Source organism: Vulpes vulpes, chromosome 14 (assembly GCF_048418805.1).
Source record: "Vulpes vulpes isolate BD-2025 chromosome 14, VulVul3, whole genome shotgun sequence".
Taxonomy (NCBI): domain Eukaryota; kingdom Metazoa; phylum Chordata; class Mammalia; order Carnivora; family Canidae; genus Vulpes; species Vulpes vulpes.
In genome coordinates, this window is record NC_132793.1 from 120,096,200 (window position 1) to 120,122,903 (window position 26,704).

Sequence of the window (26,704 nt, forward strand, 5' to 3'; positions counted from 1 at the left end):
GAATGACTCACTCATTTGTCTTTAGCAGGAATGCAGATTAGAAATGTGTTCTTTATTTCTCTAACTTATTTCACTTAGCAAAAAAAAGAGTGTTCTTTAAAAGTTTTAATGCCAGAGTCACACACGTTTTTCGGGGGAGCAAAAAAGCAAAGGGTTGACAGCCCAAAACGTGAAGAAGTCGCCACAGTTTTAAGCAGGACTGCGTTCAGGCCAAGAGCGTTTGAGGACTGCAGGTGCCCATTGGATTCTAAACGGTGAGAGGTTGTCAGTGGCATAAAACACAACCTCTTGGATATGGCAATGAGATAGCGCTTTGTGGGAGTTTGTGTTGCTATTTATTTAAACAATCTTTGTCAGATTGATGATCTGAAATCTTGGAGGGAAACAAAACCATCTCAGTCTGAAAGTGAGACAGGACGAAGAGAAAGAAATGTGGGTTTTTGTATCTTTTCTTGTCCGCCTTATCCTTCATTCACCCTGTTCTGATATGCGTACTGTTGGCCTCTTTGTCTTAATAACTGCGTACTGGAGAATGAGGAATCAGAATTTCACAAAAGCCTAGCTTCGTTATTAACGTTCAATAGTTGTTAAATGAGGAAATAAGCTGACAGCGACAAAGCTGCTAGCCTAACTGTCATGCTTCTTTACCTGACTAGGCTACTCCTAAATTCATCTGTTCAAGGGTCTTTTTTGAACATATGTGGAAAAATGAGTTAAATTTTGAAGACACTTTAGCTTCCTCTTGGCTAGTGAGTTTTCTGAAACTTGTAGAATTGAGATTATGGCATTATCATTATACTCCAAACTCTATTGTTTTAATAGTCAATATATTTGTTTTTGATTCCCTCCTCTTCTGCTCTGGGCTAAATTTTGGAAAGATTCTGACCAAAACAGTTGGTGACACTGAAGATAGAATCAAGATAGAAAGCAAGGGAATTGTGCTTCTGGACACGAGTCCTGTATAGTTGCTCCAACTAGTGTTTAAGACTACTCACATTTTTTCCCCTCACATGATAAGAATATTCAGATTGGACTGTTCTCTTTGGTTTATTAGTAGTGGAACCTGTTTAGGTAAGTTAAACAAAGATTAGAAGGTTAAAGTAGATGAAATTATTATTTTTTTCACAAAACGCATTTACTTTCCAAATCCTACTCTTGATCTGAAGATTAAGATCAAGAGTCTCAGATAGATGATTGAGCTTTGACTGCTATAGGAAAGTATTTGCCTGTTTCAGACAAGATTCCAGCTCCACATTTCCAAGCCCTTCTGGTTTTTCAGGAACAGGCAGAGGAATAGGTGTAGGAGAGTTCAAAAATGGACAAGAGGTTCAAGTGAAACGGTGATTAGGTTTTCCCAGAGGATGCATGATCCTAGGAAAAACTTACTCTGACGAGGGCTTAGGTTTGGGATTCATAAGATTTAGAAAAAGGATGTGCTTTGCCTGAATCTAGATTTTGTGTGCTGAACATTTGAGTTACTAGGAAGACGTGACTGCAGTTTTCAAAGTGGTTGTCAGAATGGTTCTGAGTTGGAGATTATTGGCATGTCTCAACCACTGGTCTGATGAAGAGATATAGTTTTCCTCTTGGGAGCTGTTTCTGTGTCTTATGATGCTGTCAATTTTCTGGTTTCGTGTTGTAAGAGACGTGTGAGTCAAACAACCACCTGCTTGGAGTAATTGCCTCAAAGAACAACTGGAAAAAGACTTTCAAGAGGGGCAAGGCAGGAATGACTTGGATTATGAGGTAGGAGGCCTTTAGATTCTCCAGGAGAGAACTGTGGTGGGAATGACAATGGGTGATTGTTCAGTTGCCACCTCGAGTTGTTAGAACCACCTCAGGCTGGAGGGATTTAGGGGGAAATGGCGCCTTGCCACTTGTTGTGTGTGGTCTGAACCATCTCGTCAGGAAAACTCTCCCAAGGTGGTCTGCACTTGATTTCTGGTGGTTTCTACTTATCTCAGAGTTGCTTCCCTTTCGTTTCTATTGGCATCTGTATGGGGGAGAGGAGACTGAGGGCCAAGATCATCTCCTCTTACAGTTGATGTGTCCCTTCTTCTTAGAACCTTTTCTATTTTGTCCTGAAAAAGGGGCGAGGGAGGAATTTTCTAGGAAAAGTAGAAAGGGAGAGTTTCTGGAGGAGTACACGGTCAAGAAATAGGTGAGTTCCCAACACTGTTGGTAACATGGAATTCACCAGAAAGCTCCCATGGAGATTTATTAATGCCCTCTAACCGTGGCAGGTGAACTGGCAACCATAGGAATTTGAGGCTCACCTCTGCCCCCCTTTTGTAATTGAAATGTTCCCAGCACACTGCAATAGATGGCTAATTTGAATGGGCTCAAGATATCCCTTGGTAGGACCATAAGTAAACTGATTACAAAAGAAACTCGCATCCATCTTACTGCGTTCCACTCTGTCTTTTCTCTACTTTCTGCTGTGGTTTAAGGACACCCGGCAGAAAAAAAAAAAATCACAGCTCAGTTTATATAGCATATGAGTATAAAACGAACATTCTGTTTTGTTGTGAATATTCAGTTGTTGTCATCACAGGAATTTCATTTGTGCAAAAATGATTTGTAGGTACATTTAGAAGTACGCGGTTTATGTGTTTGTGAAATACAGAGCATACGTAAACTGATACTGTGCCAGAAATGATTGATTGTAGTTTATGGTTGCTCTTTTGATAAACCCTATCATGTCTTAAGAGTGGAGTCATTTTAGAAATCAAAAGTACTATCTCTGCTTTTTCGAAGGCCATTTAAGAGAGATGACATCAGGAGAAAACAAAGTGCTGGGGTAACCCTGAAAACCCTTTGCGATTTTTGGGAAAATGTCAATGTTTTAGTCTCAGCAGATTCCTGATAGTACAAAATACCTTATTTATAAGTTACAGCCATTCACGTTCATCACAAAAGCAATCTCCAGCCTCCTCAAATCATGATATTTGTCTTTGGGGGTGCTGTACTTTTGTGATTCTTAGGAACATGGTGGCCCAGTGCCAAGACCGTGGTAAATGCCAGGTGTGTACATGTTGAATGAAAGGGGAGTTGCTCATAGTTTTAGCCTCTGGACTGTGCTTTGCTTTGGCTAATAGTCAATTTTGCTCATATTCCTCAATCCCCTGGGGAGAAAGACAATTTGATCCCAGAAACTATGGGTAATCCACACGTGGGTGAGCAAGAGTTAACTATATGTGCCAATGGGCAGTGGGTGGGGGTACAATGAATGTGGGGCATTGTGCACTGAAACAGGAACAGGATGCCCCTACCTGACCAAGGAAATGCCAACCTGTAAAAATTATAATAAAAATATTTACCTTTCAGAGCGCTGAGACCTGGCTCAATCATTTTTGTAAAGCATTTTACATCGTGCCAAAAGAAAAAAAAGAGTATTTAATAAAATGAAGAAGATTTTTTTTTTTTCAGGTGCTAATTCTCATAGATCGATTTGACGCCCATTCTGCAAATGGTTATTTGGGCCTTTCCAGCTCAGGTCAAATATTCATCTTCTAAAAGTGGAAATCCATGTCCAGGATGATGATAGCACTGTGACTTTTGAAAAGACAGCTTAACTAATATTTCTTTCTGTTTGTTGTCATTTATTTTTAAAAATAATAACACAGTCCTCAGTACACCAAGCTCTTGCCAAGATTAGGCCCATCTTCTCAGTGGACTTCCCAAGACAAAGTTGCCTTTGTGTAACTGTAACTGGGAGGATTTGGTGGCACAGGAAACTCAATGGGGCACTGAAACTTATTATTAACAGAAAATTCAATGACCTGATGTGTGTGTGTGTGTGTGTGTGTGTTTACTCTACCACCTGCTATCTATGATCTATTTCTCCATGCAGATGATCTCACTATATTAGACTTTCCCAGGGAAGAATATAATGGTTTTCCTTGGAGTTCAGTTAGAGGATAGAAGACCAAAACTGCAGCATGCTGATGCAGAGGAGAGCTCACTTCTGTGGATTAGTTTGTTCATAAGGTAATCAGCAAAATTTGGTCGTAGGTGAAAAGAAAGAAAAGATGGTTAGCCAGAGTGAAAATGACAGTTTGGGGAAAACAGATGACGATTGCGTTAAATTCAAACTCCTTGGCAGAGTGGCTAAGAGTATGGACTGCCTTGATTCACATCCTGCTTTTGCCACTTATGAGCCAGAGGACATTAGGTGGTTACCTAAAAAATAAAACAAAAAAAGAAGAAAACCAACCCCCCCGGGACTCAGTTTCCCCAACTGTAAAATGTCCACTTTACAGGGCTGTTATAGGATTAAACAGATTACTGTATGAGCAGTTTGAATGCCACAGGGTGAGTAGTCAATATAACCTGGTACATAGTCAACGTGATACGCATACATATCATGTTTTGATGTTTCTGTGTTTGAATTCTTATCTCACCACCCTACTTCATGTAAGAGTTTTTTTACACGAGCTCTTTTGCTGGTTGGAAGCCAGGATTCTCTTCCTAACCTCTCTGTTTGGCTTTGAACAAGTGGCCATTGCCATTGTACACAGGCACTATTTTGCTAAGTTACTTTTGGTTTTTGTATTTAGTTGTATGGAGAAAATTTTATCTAGAATCACCAAGGGACATTTTTTCCCCCTCTTTCTCTAGGGAAACAAAAAGATGTTGATTAGAGACAAAAGGAATAATACTGTTATATCTGTTGGTGAGAGACCATTGGGTATTATGCTGAAAACCGAGTATAGATTCTCAGAAATAGTGGGGTGCCTGGCTGGCTCAGTCAGTAGAGCATGTGACTCTTGATTTTGGGGTTGTAGGTGTAAGCCCCACATTGAGTGTACAGATTACTTCAAAAAATAAAATTAAAAAAAATTCTCAGGGCTAATGTAAAATAGAAATATTCTGTGTAAAAAAACCTAAATATAGCAAACCTAAATAGTTCCTATTGTGACTTTTGTTGGTTAGTATTAACTAGTCATGATCATGCTATATAATATGGGACTTTCTTAGAACTGCCACAGTGCCTTATCTGTGTACTTCTCATGGCATTTTATATCACTTCTTTTGTAGATTCACTGTTTTCCCTGTCAAACCCAAATTAAGTTCCTTGGAGATAGGATTTGTGTCTAAATAATATTTGTATCTGTCAATGTCTCTAGTTTATAGTTGAGTGCCCAATAAATAAGAATTTCTTTGTCCAGATGCATTGCAATGTAAAATAATGGCATATTTGCATTCCATGGATATGTAGTATATACTTTTTTTTTTTTTAAAGTAAGCTCTAGCTTCAGTGTGAGGCTTGACCTTAGGACCCTGAGATCAAGAGTTCCATGCTCTATGGGCTGAGCCAGCCAGGCGCCTTGTATTTGCAGGACTTCTTTCTTTTTCCACAAGCATTTTACCAAAAGTTGTTAGAGGAAATATGTTAGAGCTGTAGTGAACTCAGACAGGACTGAGCCAGAACAGAAGCCCTATCCACTGCCCAGCCTCTGAAAGCATGACAGGGTGGGGAAGGTCAGGGGTAGGGAAGGGCTGAATTTTTACAGTGCTTGGGTGCCCACTGCATTGTTTAAAAGTTTATACCTCTTTTCTCTGCTCTTTAACATCCTTCAAAAAGCTCAGACTTGTTGCTAGGTAACTATGAGAAAACGAAGAAAGGCATTTTCTCAAAATTAGGAGAAATTTATTAGATAATTATTAGGGAAAAGTGCATCTGCCCCAAATTAGGGGAAATGAACAGAGAACAGAGAGCTCCAGGAGAGGAAATAATGTTAGGTGAACCCACAGATCCGTGAGCCACAATGGTGTGGTTTTATCAGTGGCCTGGTACTGTACTCTTGGCTGAGGAAAAGTGGTGAGGAAGGAGGACAGATGATCAAGAAGCATTGAGAGAGTTGCCTGTAGTGAAAAATCCTATTTGCAGAGCAAAGGGAATCCAGGAAGAGGCTAGCAGTTAGCTCTTCGCACTCAGTGCAAACAATAGTTTGGCTCAGGCACCTCCTTTGCTCTTTGCCCTTCATTGTGTGTTCCAGGATCCACCTCAAGTTCTATGTAGATTTGCCAGTGAGTAAACACAAACTACCAGCTCAGATGTGTGTCCTGTCTTTGCAGTTGCTCCATCTGCAGAGACGCACTCCCAGCCCTGAGACCAAGCCTGGGAAGGCAGGGATCTTGGAATATTCTCTCAGCAATCTTCTCAGAGGGGAACCTAGAAGGAGTCGCTCCCCGGTAGTGACTGTAGGAGGCACACAGACCCTGACATTAATGGTAACACCCTTGTTCTCACACATCCTAGTAATCTGTCACGGGTCTTCCCTTTCTCTACCGACTAGAACTAGTCGGTGAACTAGTCATTGGAACTGCAGAATTTGCTTTCTGTTCTCCTTGCTTTCACTTCTGCCCTTACCCCTACACTGTTCTCGATATAGTGTCTAGAAGGTTTATTTTTTAAAAAATTTTACTTATGCATTTGAGAGAGAGAGGGCGAGAGAGCACGAGTGCAGAAGGAAGGGCAGAGAGAGAGAGAATCTCAGGTAGACTTCGTGCTGAGCTGAGTGTGGATCCCTTGTGGGCTCGATCTCACGACCCTGAGATCATGACCTAAGCCAAAATCAAGAGTCCGACACTTAACTGACTGAGCCACCCAGGTACCCCTAGAAGGAAATTTTTTTTTTGAAGATTTTATTTATTAAGAGAGAGGGAGAGAGAGAGAGAGAGAGAGAGAGAGAGAGAGAGAGAGAGAGAACATGCAAGAGCAAGGGGGAGAGGGAGAAGCTCAGCAGGGAGCCCCATGTTGGGCTGGATCACAGAACCCCAAGATTGACCTGAGTCAAAGGCAGATGCTTAACTGACTGAGCCACCCAGGTACCCCCAGAAGGACTATTTAAAAACAGAAGGCAGATCATGTCAGTCCCTTGCTGAGATACCCCCTCTGCATCTCAGTGACAGCCAGTGAGGCACTATATTTCTAGTCCCATTACCTCTTATTACTCAGTCCTTTACTCACTCTGCTTTAGCCACTGTTTCATGCCTCAGGGCCTTTGCACTAGCTGCTCCCTCCCTCTGAGCCATTTCCCCCAAATATCTGCATGGCTCACTTTTTCACTTCTTTCAAGTCTTTGTTCTTCCTTCCTTTATCTAAAACAGTACTTTCTCCTTCCTGTTGGCACTATCTCCCTACCCTGCTTTATTTTTTTATTTGGTACTTCTTAACATGCTATATGATGGTAGAATGATTGTCTCTTCCCAGTAGAGTGTCTGCTTCATTTATTGATGTATTCCAAGTACCTTAGAGTGGAGTCTACCACAAAGTAGCTACTCAGTAAATATTTGTTGAGTGAATGAATGAATGAATGAAGAAAACACACAGGCTTTGGGACAGCACAAATATGACTGAGTGTTCTACTCAAAATACAGCCATGAACACATCTTTCTGAATAAGCCTGATTTTTCTCCCAGACCTCTCCTATGAAGCTGCCATGTTTTTCTCTGGTTTCATTATTTTCTGTGCCACCAGGAGACCTTGATGGAGGCTGATGACTAAGTAAAGAGCAAGGTAGGGCTGAGTGTGGGGATGGCGCAATCATTTCAGCTCTACTCTGTTTCCAAATCAAAGCCTCATATTTGGCAATCTTTTTGTGATTTCCATCTAATTCTTACAGCCCTGTTTTGAACCAGTCTTGTGAATTGCATGCCCTACAGATAATTACTTGTCTAACTCATGTTATTATATAGTTTATTACTTTTTCTATTGTCATTTAATTATAATTAATGATTGTTCTGGAAGTAACTGTTGAGTTGTTGTTTTTTTAACTATCTCTTTTAACCTTTGAGATTTTGCCAAAAATACCTATTGCTGTTACAGGACTCCATCTAGATTTTTCTTGATTGTAGATAGAGCTCACTTAGGTATTTTGCCTTGACATGGCATGCAACGAGAGTGGTAGTGTCGTTGTCTGCATCTTTAATATTTCCCCAGCACCTTTGCACAAAACCTTGCTCTTTCCTTCTACTGAGTGGCATAACAACTCTCTGATCTGTTGTATTTGTTTGCTGGCCCTGGCCTCCTTGTCTCCTTTGCATGGTTAACTTGGTTCAGCAAAACTGCACTTCTCGGTCCTCAGTGGCACAGCTCTCTGTGTGTGTCCACCTGCCTTTTTTAGAGCTACCCCATGGCACTGGAAAGAGCTTCTCCAAAGGCTAGTATAACTGTGGCTATTAAGCTTGGAAACACTAGAACTGCTCTCAAGGTGAGCGTCTATTCTGTCCAGCAAGGTTCTTTGCATTAAAAAGGCAATAGTATATACGTTCTGCTGAAGGTATGGTGAAGATCCTGGATTTACTTTGGACCTTTGTTGATCATGGCTTGTGGCCCAGTGAGAATTATTTGGATTTTTTTTCACCTCCAAGTTGGTTTGGAAGCTATCATTGCAATTAAGAGTCCCTGGAAAATTTGTTGGGAAATTAAAAAAACTAAATATATGTAATAAACAGCTAATAATTCTAGTACTTCCTGCAAATCATCTTCTTACTATATGTACTGAATGGGACATTAAAAATGAACAGCACAGGGGCACCTGGTGGCTCAGTGGTTGAGGGTCTCTGCCTTTGGCTCAGTCATGATCCTGGGATCAAGTCCCGCATCAGGCTCCCTCCCTCTGCCTATGCCTCTCTCTCTGTGTCTATCATGAATTAAAAAAAAAAAAAAAAGAGAATAACACACAAATGTTAAATTAGACTTATCTTTAACAATGTACTATGTAGACAGAGCTGGTGTCATTATTTATAAGTTAGAAAAATTTATCAAAATACAGACCTAGTAAATAGGTACACTTGAAAACAAAAGGTAAATATGAACTAAAATGATTTAATAAACTAGACAGTGAAAGACCTATTTTTCTTATGTAGATAGAGACTCAGCTGTTATTTGTCGAGTAGCTGCTATGTGCCAGACACTAGGTACCAGGTATGCAGGGGAGGATAAAAGTTCTTTGCCCTCAAGGGGCTTTCTTAGGGGTGTAGCTGGGATTCAGTACTCTGAAGGAACTAAGTACTAAATCGATGATAGTAGTGGGACTCTCCTACCTGGGTGGTCTAAGAAGTCTCCTCCAGGAAGCTGGATGCTGAAGGTGTCTGATGGATGGGAAGATCCTCACTGGATAGAGTAGCATTTATGAAGATCCTAAGCCTGGGAAAGCTTGGCATGTTGGGGGTCATAAAGAAGGCTGATATGCTGCAGTGCTGGAGTGAAGGGCAGAGGGGGATGAGGTAGGGTTTGGGGGTTACTGAGACCTAGAGTATTTAGGCTTGTCAAGACCATGGGAAAGAGTCTGCATTTTGTTTCTCCTGAGCCCAGTGGAAAGCCATGAGAGGTGGTTTGCTAGTTAAAAGATAAGTGACTGCTGGGTGAAGCCTGGATTGGAGGGAGGTTGTCCTAGCAGATGTGGCAAGAAAGGCTGGCAGTGAACATGGAGAGAAGCATACGATTCTTCTGTGCCTCCTCCTGCCTTTTTCTGTAGTGTCTGTTCAGCAGTGGCAAGAATTTCACCAACTGTGAAATCATCAAGTTCCACACTGGGCTTTCTGCAAGGAGCCTAGTTCTTCCTCTGCCTGTGTCTCTGCCTCTCTGTCTCTCTCATGAATAAATTATGAGAGAGATAGAGAGGCAGAGACACAGGCAGAGGAAGAAGCAGGCTCCATGCAGGAGCCTGACAAGGGACTCGATCCCAGGTCTCCAGGATCACGCCCCGGGCTGAAGGCAGGCATTAAACCAATGAGCCACCCAGGGATCCCCAATAAATAAATTAAAAAAAAAAATCTAAAGTATGATTTTAGCCACTGAAAATCTTTTCTAATTCAAATTAATCCTATATGTATTTAATATTTCAATATTAAATGCTTGACATTTGTATTATATAGTTAATATCTTATATATTGATATATGTGCCAAGATAATTAAATGTGTATTTAATATAAAAAACATGTTTGATTCACATTATGTTCCAATCAGTATTGAAGAACATTTAATATTGGAAACTAAGTATAAATCATTCATGAACAAAGATTCATCCCATATTACAAAAGAAAAATATGGGATGAAACTGGATTTCTTTGTGAGTTATAACCACTTACAGGCATGCAAATTCGGGCTGTACATGTTGATGCTTAAAAATGGATCCATTTGGAATGCACAAATGTATTTCTTGTCTCTTCCTTACCTAATGTTACAAAGAGTCCTCTGCACTTCTGCATGTTATGTAAGTGGGAACTGGAGGCCAATGTAGACACACTTTCAACTACATTGTGCAAGGCTGATTTGTATCTCTAGCAAACCCATTTTTTGGACTTGTAGAGCAAGTCCTTGGGGTGTGATTGCAAATGAGGTATATGGCTTTGGGGGCTTAGGGGAATGGGAAGCATTATCTGTTTTATGTTTTAGTACCACCACCGCCAGCCCTTCTCCCCATCAGTGGTTTTCCTAAAGAAAAAAAAAAGAAAAAAAAAGCATATATTTTTAAATCTGTAGGAATAAAATACTATTAAAAAGCACTGGAAAACTTCAGCCCAGAAATGTAATGATTTAAAAAGTCATCAATTATTAGTGGTGGGTGAGTGGAAGTGGGAGAAGAAGTTACAGTGGATAATGTTTTGTAATCATGCCTATAGAAACCATCAACGGCTGCAGCCTTGCATTCTGGTGTGTCAACACCCTGGAGCCCATGAGGCATGATCAGATTTATTATTGCTTAATTGGGCCAAGTGGTGTGATTTGGGTTTATGCACAAGACGGGTCACTTTCAAAAAGGATATGTAGTGTCTGAAGGTTTCACATTTCTTTAAATTCTGTGTTTAATATGAAAGACTGGTGAGGAGCTGCTATGTTGTGGACCCTTGATAATCAGAGAAAGAAGGAAGTGAGGCTTGCCCTGGGTAACTGCTGAACAGCTATCTGTAAGAAAATATTTGGAGTTGAAAGTTGAAAGCAAAAAAATAACAGTGGCTAATAATGATGGCTGACATTGAATGAGCACCTACTGTATGCTGGGCATGAGCTTCTTCAACCAACAGAAGTACCCTTAAGAAATAGGTTCTACTATGATCCTTATTTGGCAGGTGTGGAAATGAGGTGCTGCTAGGTCAAGCAACCTGCCCAGAGTAAAGAGTGGTCAGGATTCAGACAGTTGCAAAGCTGCCTACATAAGGTCAAATTTGGGAAAATCCTGCACCAGGACCCAGGCTTCTTACCAACATCTGCTGCTGGTTTAGCAGATACGTGACCTTGGACATGGCACTTCACCTTACTGGCTTTCGATTTCCCTGCCTTTAAAATTGAGTAGCAAGGAGGGAAGAGGGATACCTGGGTGGCTCAGCGGTTGAGCATCTGCCTTTGGCTCAGGATGTGACCCTGGAGTTCTGGGATCGAGTCCCACGTCAGGCTCCCTGCATGGAGCCTGCTTCTCTCCCTCTCTGCCTGTGTCTCTCACAAATAAATAAAATCTTAAAAAAAAAAGATTTGAGATGAGACATGTTTTACACAACCCCCAATTTTTCTAAGTCCTTTTACTTCCATGGTTCAAACCTGTAAAGGGGAAGGAATCTCAAAAGGGAAGATGGAGGTGGTAGGAGCAAGTGGCAGAAGGGAGTTGAGTTAGAAGGGTGATCACTATGGCATTGAATCCTAGGAGGAAAACTGCTAGGTTACATGGCTTGTCCACATCTTGCAAAGGTTTTACAGACTTGATTCCTGGATTCCATTCGGGATAGAGAATATTGGTGACATATAGGGTGGTTCTAGACCAGTGCTTCTCGGCTGGGGAAGACTGTCCTCCAGGGTACTCATGGCAATGTCTGGAGACATGGGTTGCCACCATTGGTGGGGGGTGGGGTAGTACTGGCATCTATGCTGTTAAACAACCTGCAATGCATGGGACAGCCCCTCACAACAAAGAAATACTTGTCCCCCAATGTCAGTAGTGCTAAGGTTGGAAAACGCTGTCCTAGACCAGCCTTTGCTCGCAACTGCTACAGCCCCATACACCTTGAACAGATAGTGTTTCTTCCTTTAGTTTTTTTTGTTTGTTTGTTTTGTTTTTTTGTTTTTTTGAGAGAGAGAGAGCGAGCAAGTGCGCACCCGTGAGGAGGGGCAGAGGGAGGAGAGAATCTTAAGCAGACTTCATGCCCTGTGGGGCTCGAGCTCACTGAGATGATCTGAGTGGAAATCAGGAGATGGTCGCTTAACCAACTGAGCCATCCAGGTTCCCCTGTTTCTTCCTTTAGTTTTTAACACCCATCTCCTTTCTGAAGATTAAAGGCCAGAGAAGGGATTTGGAGGAGAAGGTTAGGACAAAGTTGAACTGAATTCTGTTCCTAGGATGCAGGTGTTTGCCAGGACCCCAATTAATAGTTTGGAAAAAAAAAAATCCGCAGTTAATGGTTTATTTTTCTCCTTGCCATGGGTTCAGTGCTTAATGTGCACTCTCAGGCTCTGAGAATTTTTCCTTAGGTCCTACTCATGTCATGAAAATCATGAAAATACATAATTTTGGTAGGCTTTCTTTCTTTTCTTTCTTTCTTTCTTTCTTTCTTTCTTTCTTTCTTTCTTTCTTTCTTTCTTTCTTTCTTTTTCTTGTCTTGGCAATTCCTAACAGAGCTGGGCTTTGAGAAAGTTTGTTAGAATCTTTTCAGACCTAAAAGATACCTTCAGTTGAAAGCTTTAGGTTAAATAGAATGAAGGTGTCCTGTGTTTTATCAAGTCTGGATCTTAAATTCATTTAAAATGGAAAATCCTTATACAATGCTTTAAACTCCACGGAGAGAGAAGATCTCTATTAAACAAATACATGCTGGTATATAGGCACACTGTCAACAGCCTTGGAAAGACAACAAACATTAAAAGATGGCTAGAAATGAATTCCATGTACTAGGCTGAGATTTTCCTTTGAAGAAACATTTTTATAGATATATAACGTCCTGTAGATCTAGGGAAGAAAGATAAACGTCCTGTAGATCTAGGGAAAATGTTTAGGTTTGCAGTTGTTCCTAGCTGAGGGAGGCTTAGTTCACCGAGTTACCATAAGAAATTAATTACAATTAGGGAACACCCTTCGTGTTATGCCAGGTCAGGTCATTTAGGGTAATTCCTGGAATTTTTAGTTACAGCTCTTTGAATGTCAGTTAGATACAAGACCCTAGATACCATTATCTCTATACACCCACACATTATTGGTCCACGATAAGTAAATTCATTTGCATTCTGGAGAACTTCTGTCCATTTCCCTGCCTTCTATCTTTAGGAACAGTTGGTTCTACAATTTACTACCCTCTAAAAGCTAACTTCGAGGCTTCTAGATGCAGCTGATTTAATTGTACCCTGGCCCTCTTGTTCCTTCATGCTTTTGACATTTGAGTTTTGTTTTTGTTTTGTGTGTGTGTGTGTGTGTGTGTGTTTTGTAGGTAGGTAGGCTCCATGCTCCATGTGGGGTTTGAACTTATGGCCCTTAGCTCAAGAGTCAAATGTTCTACTGACTGTGGCAGCTAGGCGCCCCCTCTTGAGTTCCATTTTATCTCAGTCTTCACCTTTGTGTTTTGAAGAGGCATATGTCTTGTATGGAAAGCTAACACCCAATGCTTGATTATTTTAGTTGTTCCTCATGATATTTTATATATACATATTATGTATATTATATATGCATATATACATATTATATATGTATATTGTATATATTCAGGTATATATACGTACATATAGAATTCCTGATATCTTTATGCTGAACAAATTAATGTAAGATGCTCTGTGGTTTTCCCCAAGTCTTGAGTAATGCTTTTAAGTTTGCTCGCAAAACTATTCTTGAAAATGCAATGTGTTTTGTTGGCCTTTTTGGTTGTAATAGCTTGAGCCATTTATTCACTGAGTGTGTGTAGGTTCTAGACCAGGCATTGGAGGTGCAAAATGGGTAAGAAATACTCTGGGTTCTTAAGGAGCCCACAGATAAGGTAAGACATAGAAGCCAACAAAAATAGTACTTTGGGTTTTTTTTTTCTAGAATATTCTAGAGTAGCTATAGAATATTTCTAGGGGTATTTATTCATCCATTGATTTGCTGAAAACTATTTTGTGCCTACATTTATCTTCTAGAAATAAGAAAAGATCTGTTTTCAAAGAGCTTATGGTCTGGTATAGACAGACACATTACGAATGAAATATTCTAGATACTACTGGAATCCATAGCATCAGTTTAATCTGAAGAGGCATAGCAGGGGAAGAGGGAGATGTTTAGGGAGGTCCTCATAAAAATAAGACCTTTAATGTATTTCACATTTACATAGCATGTCTTAAGTGCTGGTCCTATTCCAAAGCACTTTACAGAAATTAACTCATTTAATCTGCAAAAAAACCCCATTGTCAGGTACATACAATTATTATCCCCATTTCACAGACCAGAACACTGAAGTGCACAGAGGCTAAGTAACTTGTCTCAAGTTAGGTAGCTTAGTAAATACTGACAGAGCCACTGACAGAGCTAGAGTTAGAAACCTGGCAATGTGGCTCCAGAATTAGAGGTGATTCTTTTTTTTTTTTTTTTTTTTTGAGAGAGAGAGAGAGAGAGAGAGAGAGAGAGCATGAGCTGGGAGAGAAGCAGATGGATTGAGAGAGAGAGAGAGGCAGACTCCCTGCTGAGCAGGGGACCTGATGTGGGGCTTGATCCCAGGATCCCCGATCCTGGCGCTTAACTAACTGAGCCACCCAGGTGCGCCCCTAGAGGTGATTCTTGAATGAGTCTTGTAGGTAGCTGCCCTTTGAGGGGCAGTCCAGAGAGGTGAGATGAAAGAATGGGAAGAAACTTAATCACAAGGATTTTGTCTCATAGGCAAAGCATGTACTTTATGCTATAGACATTTAGAAAACAAAACTAAACTAAAAAACGAAAAATAATCTGAATTCTTCTTAAATTTTGTGTACTTTTTCTTTAAGCTCTTTTATAATGTGTCTACACCACCCTGCAATTCTGTAAATGACGGTCCCTCCCTTTACGTGATCCTCACACCATCCCTGTGATGTTCAAAGTCTCCCTTTTACGGAGGTGGGCACTGAGGCTCCTCGAAGAAATTGCTGAGTTCACATGGAACCCACAGTTTAATCCAGGCGTTGTAAATTGAGGTTTTTCGTTGCTTTCTCTTTCACACCTGCCTCCCCAAACAAAGTGGATGTATAAAAAGAAAAGGATGGAAGTGTATCAAACGTCGCAGACAGCTCACATGTTTTGTGTCATCTTGCTTTTCCAAATCAGAGATGACAGCGGGATTAGCAGGCTGACTCTAAGGAATGTACATATAAGACTCTCGCCTTCATTCAGCGGTGCCATGCTCGTGGGATTTCTGCTACGCGTACTTACTTCCTAACATGTGCACACCCAGAGTGTGGCTTCCAAGCCAGGGTCTTGGATTGTACCTGTTTTGCTAGCAATGGCTTTGGCAGGCCAGTGATTGTCAGAGCAGACATTGTTACTGCTCCAACAATCTCCAAATTCAGGATTTGCATGTTTGCTCGGCACAAACAAGCCTAGTTGACAGGAGAGAGAAAGAAATCCAAGTCTAAGCTTGTTTCAATCTCAGTGGCGAAAGAAAGGGCTTTTTAGGCTGTTTTGTACACAATCTTAATACAGAACAGGGTTGGGCCTCTGTGTAGGGGCATGAGATCTTTTGCTACTGGGTTGGAACTTCAGAGCCTGCACATGGGAGGAAATAAATTACTCCCTACACCTGCTCTTCCCTCAAGTGGTAACGTTCTGCTTATGATACAAGCATTTACTGCAGCAGCGCAGAGGGACTGGTCATGCTGCTAACTTCTGGGGCGCTGTAGATCAACAGGACCCTCTTCCTTCAAGCTACTCCAGCGGGGAGAGCTGACCTGCCGGATCATGAGGCGTGGGATCTGCACAGAGCACCCAGAGGAAGGGGCAGTCAGAGGAGAGATGGGCTTTCAGCTGGATTTTGTTTGTTTGTTTCTTGGAGATAATTCACATACCATGAATCGCTCCATTTTGAAGTGTAAAATTCAGTGGTTTTTGGTCTATTCACAAAGTTGTGCAACCATTACCACTATCTAATTCCAGAACATTTTCATTACCTGAAAAAGAAACCCCATGTCTGTTAAGCAGCCACTCTCCATTTCCCTCTCCCCTACCCGCTGGCAACTGCTAACCCACTTTCTATCTCTGTGGATTTACCTATTCTGGACATTTCTTATAAACAGAATCATACAATATGTGGCCTTTATATCTGGCTTGTTTCACTTAGCATGTATGTTTTCAAGGTTCATCCGTGTTGTTAGCACGTATCTGCTCTGCATTCCTGTTTATGGGTGAAAATAATTCGTTCTATGGATATACCACTTTTGTTCATCAGTTGATGGGCATTTGGTTTCAGCTGGAGTTTGAATAAATAGAAGGTTTTTGGCAGGGCATAGAAGGGATGGTGGATTTTAAGGTGGATAAGACTCTTCATTTTAATGAACACATGTACATAGCATAGTACCTGTTGAATGCCAGGCACATTGTAGGCCCTTTATAAATAGTAACTTTTTGAATTATTTTAAAAAAAATATTTTGTTTATTTATTCATGAGAGACACAGGCAGAGGGAGAAGCAGGCTCCATGCAGGGAACCCGATGTGGGACTGGATCCTCGGTCTCCAGGATCACGCCCTGGGCCAAAGGCAGGCGCTAAACCGCTGAGCCACTGGGGCTGCCCCTAAATTTTTGTTACAACCTAGTGAGGTGGCATATGAGGAACAAAGAATGTATCGGGATTAACCCAGATTGCTAGCCAGGAAGTGGAGGTCCAGATCCAGGCAGGCTGGCTCCAGAATGCATTGCTCAATCACCATCCAGCTCTGCTACGAAGGTGAGGTCATGGGGCAAGGCAAGCCCAGTCTGTAGAACTGTCTAGGTGGGGTTAAAGGGCAAAGGGGGTGCAGGAGAGAATGTTAGATGAGGCCAGAGGTGGGGTGTCCTCCACTCAGCACTCATCCTTGTGAGTCATCTATGTGTCATTCTCCAATGTCAAAACTGTTCCCTGTTCTCTCATCTCATCTTTCTTTCTTTTTAAAAAATTATTTAATTAATTAATTAACCTGAGGTGGAAGGTCAGGGTGGGGACGACAGAGGACAGAGAGAGCCAAGTGGACTGTGCTGAGTGAAGAGCTCCCATGTGGCGCTCAGTCTTAGGATCCTAGATCATGACTTGAGTCAAAACCAAGTCAGATGCTTAACCAGTTGAACCACCCAAGCACCTCTCCTCCTCCTTCTTTCTATATTAGTTTCCTAATACCAACCATTTCCTACTACCTTTCCCATTTTTCCCATACCCATATTTCACTTATATCATCATTTAATATTTTTTAAAACTCAGCTCCATTTTGTTTTCTTAAATACATTTATTTATTATTTTTTAAAAGATTTTATTTATTTGAGAGAGAGACCCAGAGAGCACAAGTGGAGGTGGTGGGTGGGGGGAGGTGGGAAGAGGGAAAGGGAGAAGCAGGTTCCCTACCAAGCAGGGAGCAGGGAGCCTGACATGGGGCTTTATCCTAGGACTTCTGGATTATTACCTGAGCCAAAGGCAGATGCTTAATGGACTGAGCCACTCAGGCACTCCTAAATACATTTATTTAAAGTGGAACTTTACTTCACTACCTTAAAAGAAAACCCAGTACTTTTCTAATAGGTATTTAAGTAAACCAGGCCATTAAAATGAAATGCCTGGGGGATCCCTGGGTGGCTGAGCAGTTTGGCTTCTCCCTTCGGCCCAGGGCTTGATCCTGGAGCGCTGGGATTGAGTCCCGCATCAGGCTCCATTCATGGAGCCTGCTTTTCCTTCTGCCTGTGTCTCTGCCTCTCTCTCTTTGTCTCTCATGAATGAATGAATAAAATCTTTAAAAAAAAAAAAAGAAAGAAATGTCTGTACTCATTAGCACCTAAAGCAACTTATACACTGGCAGGTGTGTCATATTTATTGAAATATCGGGGCTTGCAGGATAAGGTTCAAACACTGTACTGGACCTTCAAGACTCCATTTCAGTCTGCACTCTAGCTCTATATCTAGTAGTGATACCCCATGTGGCTGTCATGTCAAACATGCTTGCCTCCTGCCTGGACTCATCATACCTTTTCATTATAATATGTTGGGGCACTTGGGTGGCTCAGTTGGTTAAATGACTCTTAATTTTGGCTCAGGTCATGCTCTCAGGGTCGTGAGATGGGTCTCTGATCCCTGCATCATCCTCCATACTCAGTGGGGAGCCTGCTTGAGATTCTTTCCCTCTCCCTCTTCCTCTGCCCACCCCCCCCACCCCACACAAATGCTCTCTCTCTCAAATAAATAAATGAATCTTAAAAATATATATGTTGTTCCTTTGTCCTCATTTTCTCTGTTTCCTTCCTTCTTTCCTTCCTTCCTTCCTTCCTTCCTTCCTTCCTTCTTAGGACGAGCTCACATAATTTTTCCTCTTTAAATATTTTCAGATTCTCTGGATTCCTCCAGAATTTGGCTTTGAGATGTCTTGTCATGTATTGCTGTCACTTATTTAGTGTGTCCCTATCAGATTGTAAGGTGCCTCGAGATTGGGACATTATTTTTTGAATGAATAAATGATTGGTTAAGGCCAAAGAGTAGAGACCTTGAATGTGATAGTATTAAAACTACAGCATTCCTAAATCATAGAAGGTTTTGAAACAACCAACATGGTCCATACTTTTGTTTTGTTTTAAACAAAGCTAAGTAGGGTTGGCTGTGTGCATAAGTCAAATGAAGGAGTGAGGTCCTGGAAGCAGGGAGAGAAATATAAAATAAGCACTGATTAAAATGCCTGGTGCCAAAAAGGGGATCCATTAAATCTGAAAATATACCTACGTTATGGACCAGTGATTCTACTCGCAGGTATATTCCCAATAGAAACCTGTATGTATGTTCACCAAAAGATACGTTTAACAATGTCCTTCGCATCATTAAAAATATTTCCAAACTGGATGCAACCCAGATATCCATCAATAGTAGAATGAGTTAAAAAAACATGGTCTCTTCATTCAGTGGGATACCATATATAATGAGGATGAACAGCATTATTGCATGTAAAAAAAAAGGCTTAAAACTCATAAACACAATGGCAAAAGAAGTCAGACCTTGAAAAATGTAAGATCCCCTTTTGCATAAAGCTCAAAAACAGACAAATCTATGGTGTTGGAAATTAGGATAGCAGATCAGCCTTGGGTGGATGGTGGCTAGAGAGAACCCGAGGGGGGACTTTTGGTGTGTTGGTGACACATATATGTTCAGTTTGTGAAAATTCAGTTAAGAAGTAGTCTCTTAACCTATACATTTCCTTCATATGTGTTGTACTTCAATGAAAAGTCTGTATTTTAAGAAATGGAAAGAAAAGTAATTAGCAAAAAGATTTAAGTTAAAAAGCCTTCTTCCAAAAAGAAATAAACAGCAGTTATGAAAAATAAGCAGAGAAACTAGTGACAAACCTAAGATCCTGAGCTGTTTCTCTCAGTTTTCATTTGTCTCAGTTGTCTTGGGATTTATTACTGCTGTGTTTTGGCTATGAAAATAATAACTACTCATAATTGCATTTTGTTTTGCAACATTTGAATCATAGGGTCATTATTCCGTTTAATCTTTAGAACTTCTTTATGATGATTCATTATTATCCCCATTCTCCAGATGGAGAAATTGAGGCCCAGAGAGATTTCTTAATTTGTCCTCACAGAGTTGGTTAAGTGACTGAACTGAAACTATTTCATCTAAGTATTGTCCGTGACTCTGGGCCACATGGGATTGGCAGTTGGACTTGGACTTTGAGTCTCCAGGAACAGAGAGGAGCGGAAGGGGGTTGACATTAATGGAGGGAAGAGTGGTGAATGATCTATATGATACATCCACAATGGAAGCTTTGTAATTAATTATGTCAAGCCAACAAACAAAGCTTTTTTGACATGTGAGTTAAATCCATTGTTCTTTTGCTGTTTTTCTGCTTCAATAATTAGGGGTCTGAAATACAAATTAAATGACCTCAAGTTAACAGAAAGAAAATGCCATGGACTTGATTGAGTTATAATTGAAAGTGTTTTGGGCTGCTTTCATTGAGCTTTCAGCAAACACAAACTTTCCATGAGTGGCCGTGGAATCATCTAGCATGTTTTCGCTTGGATAGGACCACAGGGGCTTTCTGGCTCAACATTCCATCCAATGCAGTAACACTTCTGCAGCGTTAGTGATAATTGTGATCTAATAAGTATGCACACCCAGAGCTTCCCATGGGCCAGGCACTGATTACAGTTCTCTGAGGTTGCTGTTAATATCCTTGTTTGACAAGTAAGCAAATAGATTTGCTGTAAAACATACAGGTAATTAGAGCAAACGAGATCTAGACGGTCCTCTTGATTCTAAACTTGAAGGGTTTTGTTGCTGTTTTACTTCACTGCTTCTATCTTGGCCATGAATTCATTCAGTGATCATTAGATCATCATTTCCATGAGACACACCATGCTGGGAATGGAAAACCATACTGGAAAAGTCTTTCATATATTTATGTGGAATCCTCTTTCTCTTAATTTTCATCAGTGGGACCTAGTTTTACTCTCAAGAGTAATACCACTGAAGATCCCCCCTTCCCAGTGAAAGCCATATGTCCAGAAATTAAAAGTGTGCGGTTACATTAGTTCCAGAATGTTGCAATGGCTCCAATGATTGATTGGTGTACAACAAACTACCTTGTATCTTAGTAAGTCCAATAACCACCAATGAGTACCTATCCTCTCTCATGATTTGGCATGATTTAAGTAAGGCTTAGCTGGAAGATTATTTTGATATATATATGCATCAACAGGGATCTGTTGGTAGTATTCAACTTGTGTCTAGTGTGGTCCTAGAATCCAGGATGGCTTCATTCATGCCTGGTACCTTGGCAGGGACAGTCTCAAACTTTTCTATTAGGTCTCTCCTACGAAGCAGTTGGACTTCTTACATGTCAGCTAAGAACTCACAGGGTGAGTGTTCAAGAGAGGACATCAATCTGCCAGTCTCTTCAGGTGTGACTTTGGAAGCTGGAAAGGTTGTCGCTTTCAGGTCAGAGCAGGCACAGAGCCCACCCAAGTTCGCGTGGAGGGACGAAAACCCCACCTCTCAGTGGGAGGAGTGTGTCAAAAGTTTTGCAGCCATTTATCATTTGCCACACTGAAGATTAGTCCAACCTAATCCCCATTTCCCTGGGTTGGAGGTGATACTAGTTATTCAGATGTGAAAGTCCCCCTTCTGAAGTTACTATTTTCTCTATTTTGGGGCATTTGAACTTTAAAGGGCTTCTTTTCTAACTAATTATTTTAGTTATAAAGCACGGTCTTTTTCAGTACTAATTGTTTGCTGAACTTAAAGATGGTAAGCCCGTTAAAATTACAGTTCAATAAGGACAGATCCTCCTTCAGGCTGTTGGACAAAGGACTTTCTGATATAATTCATTTGCAGTTTAAACACATGTGAGTAGAGGGCAGAAGGATGCTGGAGATGGGGTAGAAGAAGAATGTAGAGACCCTAAATCAAAAGGGTTTTTATAAGTAGCTTAATTTGTACTCTTATCCCATTATATCATTTTCTGTTTTTCATTCCTGCAGAGAATTTGTGACCTTTTGAGTCTTTAAAACAGCATTTTAAAGTTCTGTAATTTTGGTCAATGAAATGCATACTTTATTTTTCATTGGAAATTGAGGCAAAAAAAAAAAAAAAAGGAAATTGAGGCAAAATTAAATGGTTATTCCTCTACCTATATTGACAGAAGGACTTAATTGAAATTGTTTCTAATCTTTTGATCCTTGTCACACTACTCTGCTATGCAATAATACACTAAAGAATTTTCAGAAAGCAACTGTTGGGGACCTAGCATAATTCTTTGCCTTAAGAATATGCCATTTTGTAGAGTTATGCCAGCAGCTGGTATGCTAAATTGATCAAAAGGTGCTGTTAGAGAAAACAAAATGCTTTTTGCAGAAGTAAAACCAAGATACTTTGGATAAGAGGTGTGAATTCATTGTTGCCAGGTACCTTGTTTTTTTATTTGTTGAGAACCTAATGAAAATCTTATATGAGGATTCAAAAGCTGAAATAATAGGTTTTTCCTGCACAAATGCTATTTATTTTTTACTGATGTAATCCTTACTGCAAAAATAGAAATGAACTTGAGCACACATGCTTGATGAGTGTTTGTTTTATTAAAGTATTTCAGACCTACTGAAAATTACAAGGAGTGGTATGCCAAACACTCCTGTGTCCACAGTCCAACATAAGAAAGACCACATTAAAAACAAAAACAAAAACAAAAAAACAAAACAAAACAAAAGACCACATTAGAGAGATACCTGAAGCTCCTTGTGGACTTCATCCCAACCCTCTTCCTCTCTTCCCAAGTGACCTCTACTCTAAATGCAGGATTACCATTTCCCGACACAACTTCTTATCTTTACTATATATGACATATACACATAAATAATACGTAGGCTTTAACGTTCTTAATGGTTAGAGAAAAAAATCAAAAGAATAGTCTTTTGTGACACTTGAAAATTATGTGAAATTCAAATTTTGGTGTCCATACATAGAATTTTATTGGCATTCAGTGTAAAGATGTATCATCCATGGTTGCCTTTGTACAAAGTGGCAGATTTGAGTAGCTGGAACTGAAACTATATGGCCTACCATGCCTAAAATATTTACTATTTGGCCTTTTATAAAAACAAACAAAAAAATGTTTGTTGACCCCTTGTCTGCCATATTCACACACACAAACACAGAGTAAATAATCTGGCTGGGGCAAGATTGGTATGTAGGTATACATGCTTTGGCCAGGAAGGAGCAGGCTCATATGGACAAAAGGCCTTTTTTTTTTTTTTTTTTTAAATAACCTAGATATTTTTTTCCTTTTTTCTGGTCTCAGGAGACCAGCAATGATTGACCTTTCCCCTCTCAGCCCCCATCACTGAATGTCTTATTCCTCTGCTTTAAGGTTTCCCCTTTGCTCTCACTTTTCCCACCCTTGTGTCTATAAAACCAGCAAATTCCATTTCTCCTGTGACAGAAAGAACAGTTCCAAGGATAGTCACCTCCCCTCTCCTGAAAGTTCTTAGCTTAGCAATATGCTTTGCCTGCGTCTCCGATTTGGCACATTGCGTTCCCTTGCACTTTCCTTGTCTTCTGTCTCTTAGAATGTTGGCTTACCACATACCAAGAGATCACATCTACAACTGGCTGCAGATAGATAGGCGAAAGTCAGCAAGGAGTGACTGAACAAATGTTCTTTTAAACAAACTATATAGTTTATGAGACTATTTCAATTTTTTTTTGCAGAAAGAGAAGTGATAGTAGTGATACCTTTTCCTTATTTCTTTACTATGATCTTCCCCTTTCCCAAGCCAGAATTATGCAGATAATTGTCCCAACTGATAATTTTCTCTTCCAGTAATAGCTGAATAACGCTCGATAGTGTAGTGGTGAGTTTCTGGGCTTTGAAGTCAGGCAGTCCGTCTGTTAGCTAAGAGACCTTGTAGTTTTCTTAGCAAAGGAGAAGGAAATGGCCATCCGTGGTGACTGTCAATAAAGGTGGAATACAGGGACACCTGGGTGGCTCAATGATTGAGTGTCTGCCTTTGGCTCAGGGTGTGATCCTAGAATCCAGGATCGAGTCCCACATCCGGCTCACTGCGGGGAGCCTGATTCTCCCTCTGCCTGTGTCTCTGCCTCTCTCTCTCTGTGTCTCTCATGAATCAATAAATAAATTTTTAAAAGAAATAAAGATGGAATACAAAGAATAATGATACTTTAATCTCACTCAGGGTGCTTTTAAGTGAGTTGGCAAAATAAAAAAGGAATGACAAAATGGAAAATACTACAGGGTAAAAAAACTAGAGTGTCATAAAGGCTATCAGAGGTACAGAAAAGGTACTGGAAGGGAAAGGCAGGAGAGGTGATTTCCTTTTTGGGACAATTTGAAATGCTTCTCGAAGGAGGTAGCAGGGAGAGACAAGGATTTGAATCAATGGAATTTAGAGCAAAAACATTCTAGGCCACTGGGACAGCATGAGGTGCTGAGACAGAGATATCAGGTGGAAAAATAGAGGACAGAAAAGAGTTCAGTTTGCCCATATATGAAGGGTCATGGAGAGATGAGAATGGAGGGGAGTGTTAAGGTCTGGCAAGGCAAGGCCTTGAATGCCAAGGAGAGGAGTTTAGTAGCAATGACAGTTGATACACCCCTTCCAGTAATATGTGTACTTGTACAATTATGACTTTTGAGTCTCAGCTCTGTCTTCAGCTCTAGAAGACTGCCGCCCCACAAGGCCTTGACTTTTCCTATCTCGGTCCAATGTCACTCCATGCAGATTTGCTATCTCGGTACAAAAAATGTGAAAGATACCGGAACATGTTTTACAAAACATCTCCAAAAGAACCAATCTAAGAAGCGTTACGCAATGGCCCTCATCTCTCCATTATCACTCTCAAATCAGGAGAAATATCTCTGACTATAGCAGAATATACTGTCTCTTCTGTTCCTTGCTCAGCCACAGTTCTGGCTGAGAAAAGAGGCCAGAGTGGAAACTTTCATATTTGAAGTGGGCAGAGGAGGGGAGGAGAGGAAAAATGACTTTCTAAAGTATTCCCTTGGATCAGTAGGGATATACATTTATCAGGGTTTCAGGCACATCTGAAGTGGCCTTCCATGGGTCTCTTTCCTGTACTCAGGTATTATTTAGGCTTCCATTTATGAAGATGGGTCATTGGATAGAAAGATTATTTAATGTTATTATAATGAAAGGGTGTCCCAAATATTTTTCATTGAAGTTAAATTGAATAGAGAGGTTAGTAAACCAAAAACTCAGGAAAGCACCCTGAAGGACACAATCTAGCTTTACATTATCTAATAGTATAGTTTCTTTAAAGTGTGATGGAGCTGGTGTAAGTAAGAGGAAAATAAGCTGATGGTTGTGAAATGATGCCTCCCCTGTATTTCATGTTGATGCTAAGTTTTGCAGACTCCCTACTACTGAAATCTCAGTCCAAGGAAGAGCTAAGAAAAGAGGGGGAGGGGGAAGAAATGAAGTATTTTGTGGTAGTGGGTAACATTGGACTTTTAAAGCAAAGGTCTAAGATTCTATGTTTGAAGTCTGAGTGGGAAATGGTAAAAGTGAGGAGACACTATTTTTTATTTGAGAGAGAGAGAAAGGGTGCTTGCACAAGCAGGGGGAGTGGTAGAGGAAGAAGCAGGGACTGGTGGGGCTTGATTCCAGGACCCTGGGATTATGACCTGAGCTGAAGGCAAGCACTTAACTGACTGAGCCACCCAAGCGCCTTGTGAGGAGACATTATTAACAACAAGTGTAGCACCCCTTGGTTAATGAATACACACTTTTCCTGAGTTGTAAAACATATTTTTAGAAGTGATTCTCTCTGGGATTACCATAGTGAATCTCTCCTAGGCATCCAAAAAAAAAAAAAAAAAAGTATATATATAAATTTTATATATAAATTTTTTTTATATATATATAAACTGAAAATTCAGTTTCTATACACATTTACCTCACACCAAATTCCTGCCAATCCGTGAACATTGTATGCTCTTTCTGCCATATGTCTTCCAATGCAATGTGTCTCCTACCTAGAGAACTCCCTCCAATGTCCCTCCACTGGGGAGCCCTTCTGGTGTCACAGGTAAAACCCATCACCTGCCAAGATAATTGTGAAGTTGCCTCACACATCTGCCACTCTTTGATTTTCTTACCCAGATGCTATTGCCTTTTTTTTTTTCTTTTTTAAATTGAGGTGATATTCATGTAGCGTAAAATTAACTTTTAAAGTGTACAATTCGGGATCCCTGGGTGGCGCAGCGGTTTGGCGCCTGCCTTTGGCCCAGGGCGCGATCCTGGAGACCCGGGATCGAATCCCACATCAGGCTCCCGGAGCATGGAGCCTGCTTCTCCCTCTGCCTGTGTCTCTGCCTCTCTCTCTTTCTCTCTGTATGACTATCATAAATAAAATTAAAAAAAAAAAAGTGTACAATTCAGTGGCATTTCGTACATTCACAGTATTATGTAACCATCACTTCTATCTAGTTCCAAAACATTTTCATCACCTCAAAGGAAACCCCATATCCATTGAAGAACTCACCCCCATTCTATCTTCCTTTTGCCCCTGGCAACCACTAATCTGCCTTCTGCCTCTCTGGATTTAATTAACCTTTTCTGGATATATCATATAAATGGAATATACAATGTGTGGTCTTTTGTGTCTTTTTTCGGGTAGCATGATGTATTTGAGGTCCATCCATGTTATAACATGTAGCAGTATTTCATTGTCTTTTAAGACTAAAGAATATTCCATTATATGACTATACCACATTTTGTTTATCACGCATACATTGATGACCATTTGAGTTGTTTTTACCCTTTGGGCTGTTGTTTTTTAAGGTAATCATGACTAAGCTAAATGATAATCACCAAGTGAGGCAGTGTGTCTTCAGTCTGGAAATTAGGGCCCTTGTCCAGGAAAGAGGGACCTCTACTAGGACTGCTTAGTGACCCTAGATGAAAGGGTGCAGATGGGCAGTTCTCAGGCAAAATGAGGCCGTCAAGATGTGTTTGATTTTACGTGCACTGTTGTCCTGTTCAATCTTTAAAACTTGATTTTTTTTTTTTTAA

The 26,704-nt window shown here is 40.5% G+C and overlaps 1 protein-coding gene across 2 annotated transcripts in view; it reads left to right on the plus strand.

Moving 5' to 3' along the window:
* RBM47 (RNA binding motif protein 47) overlaps nucleotides 1–26,704 on the plus strand; it is a 148,941-nt gene that overhangs the window by 1,224 nt on the left and 121,013 nt on the right. The window lies entirely within an intron of this gene.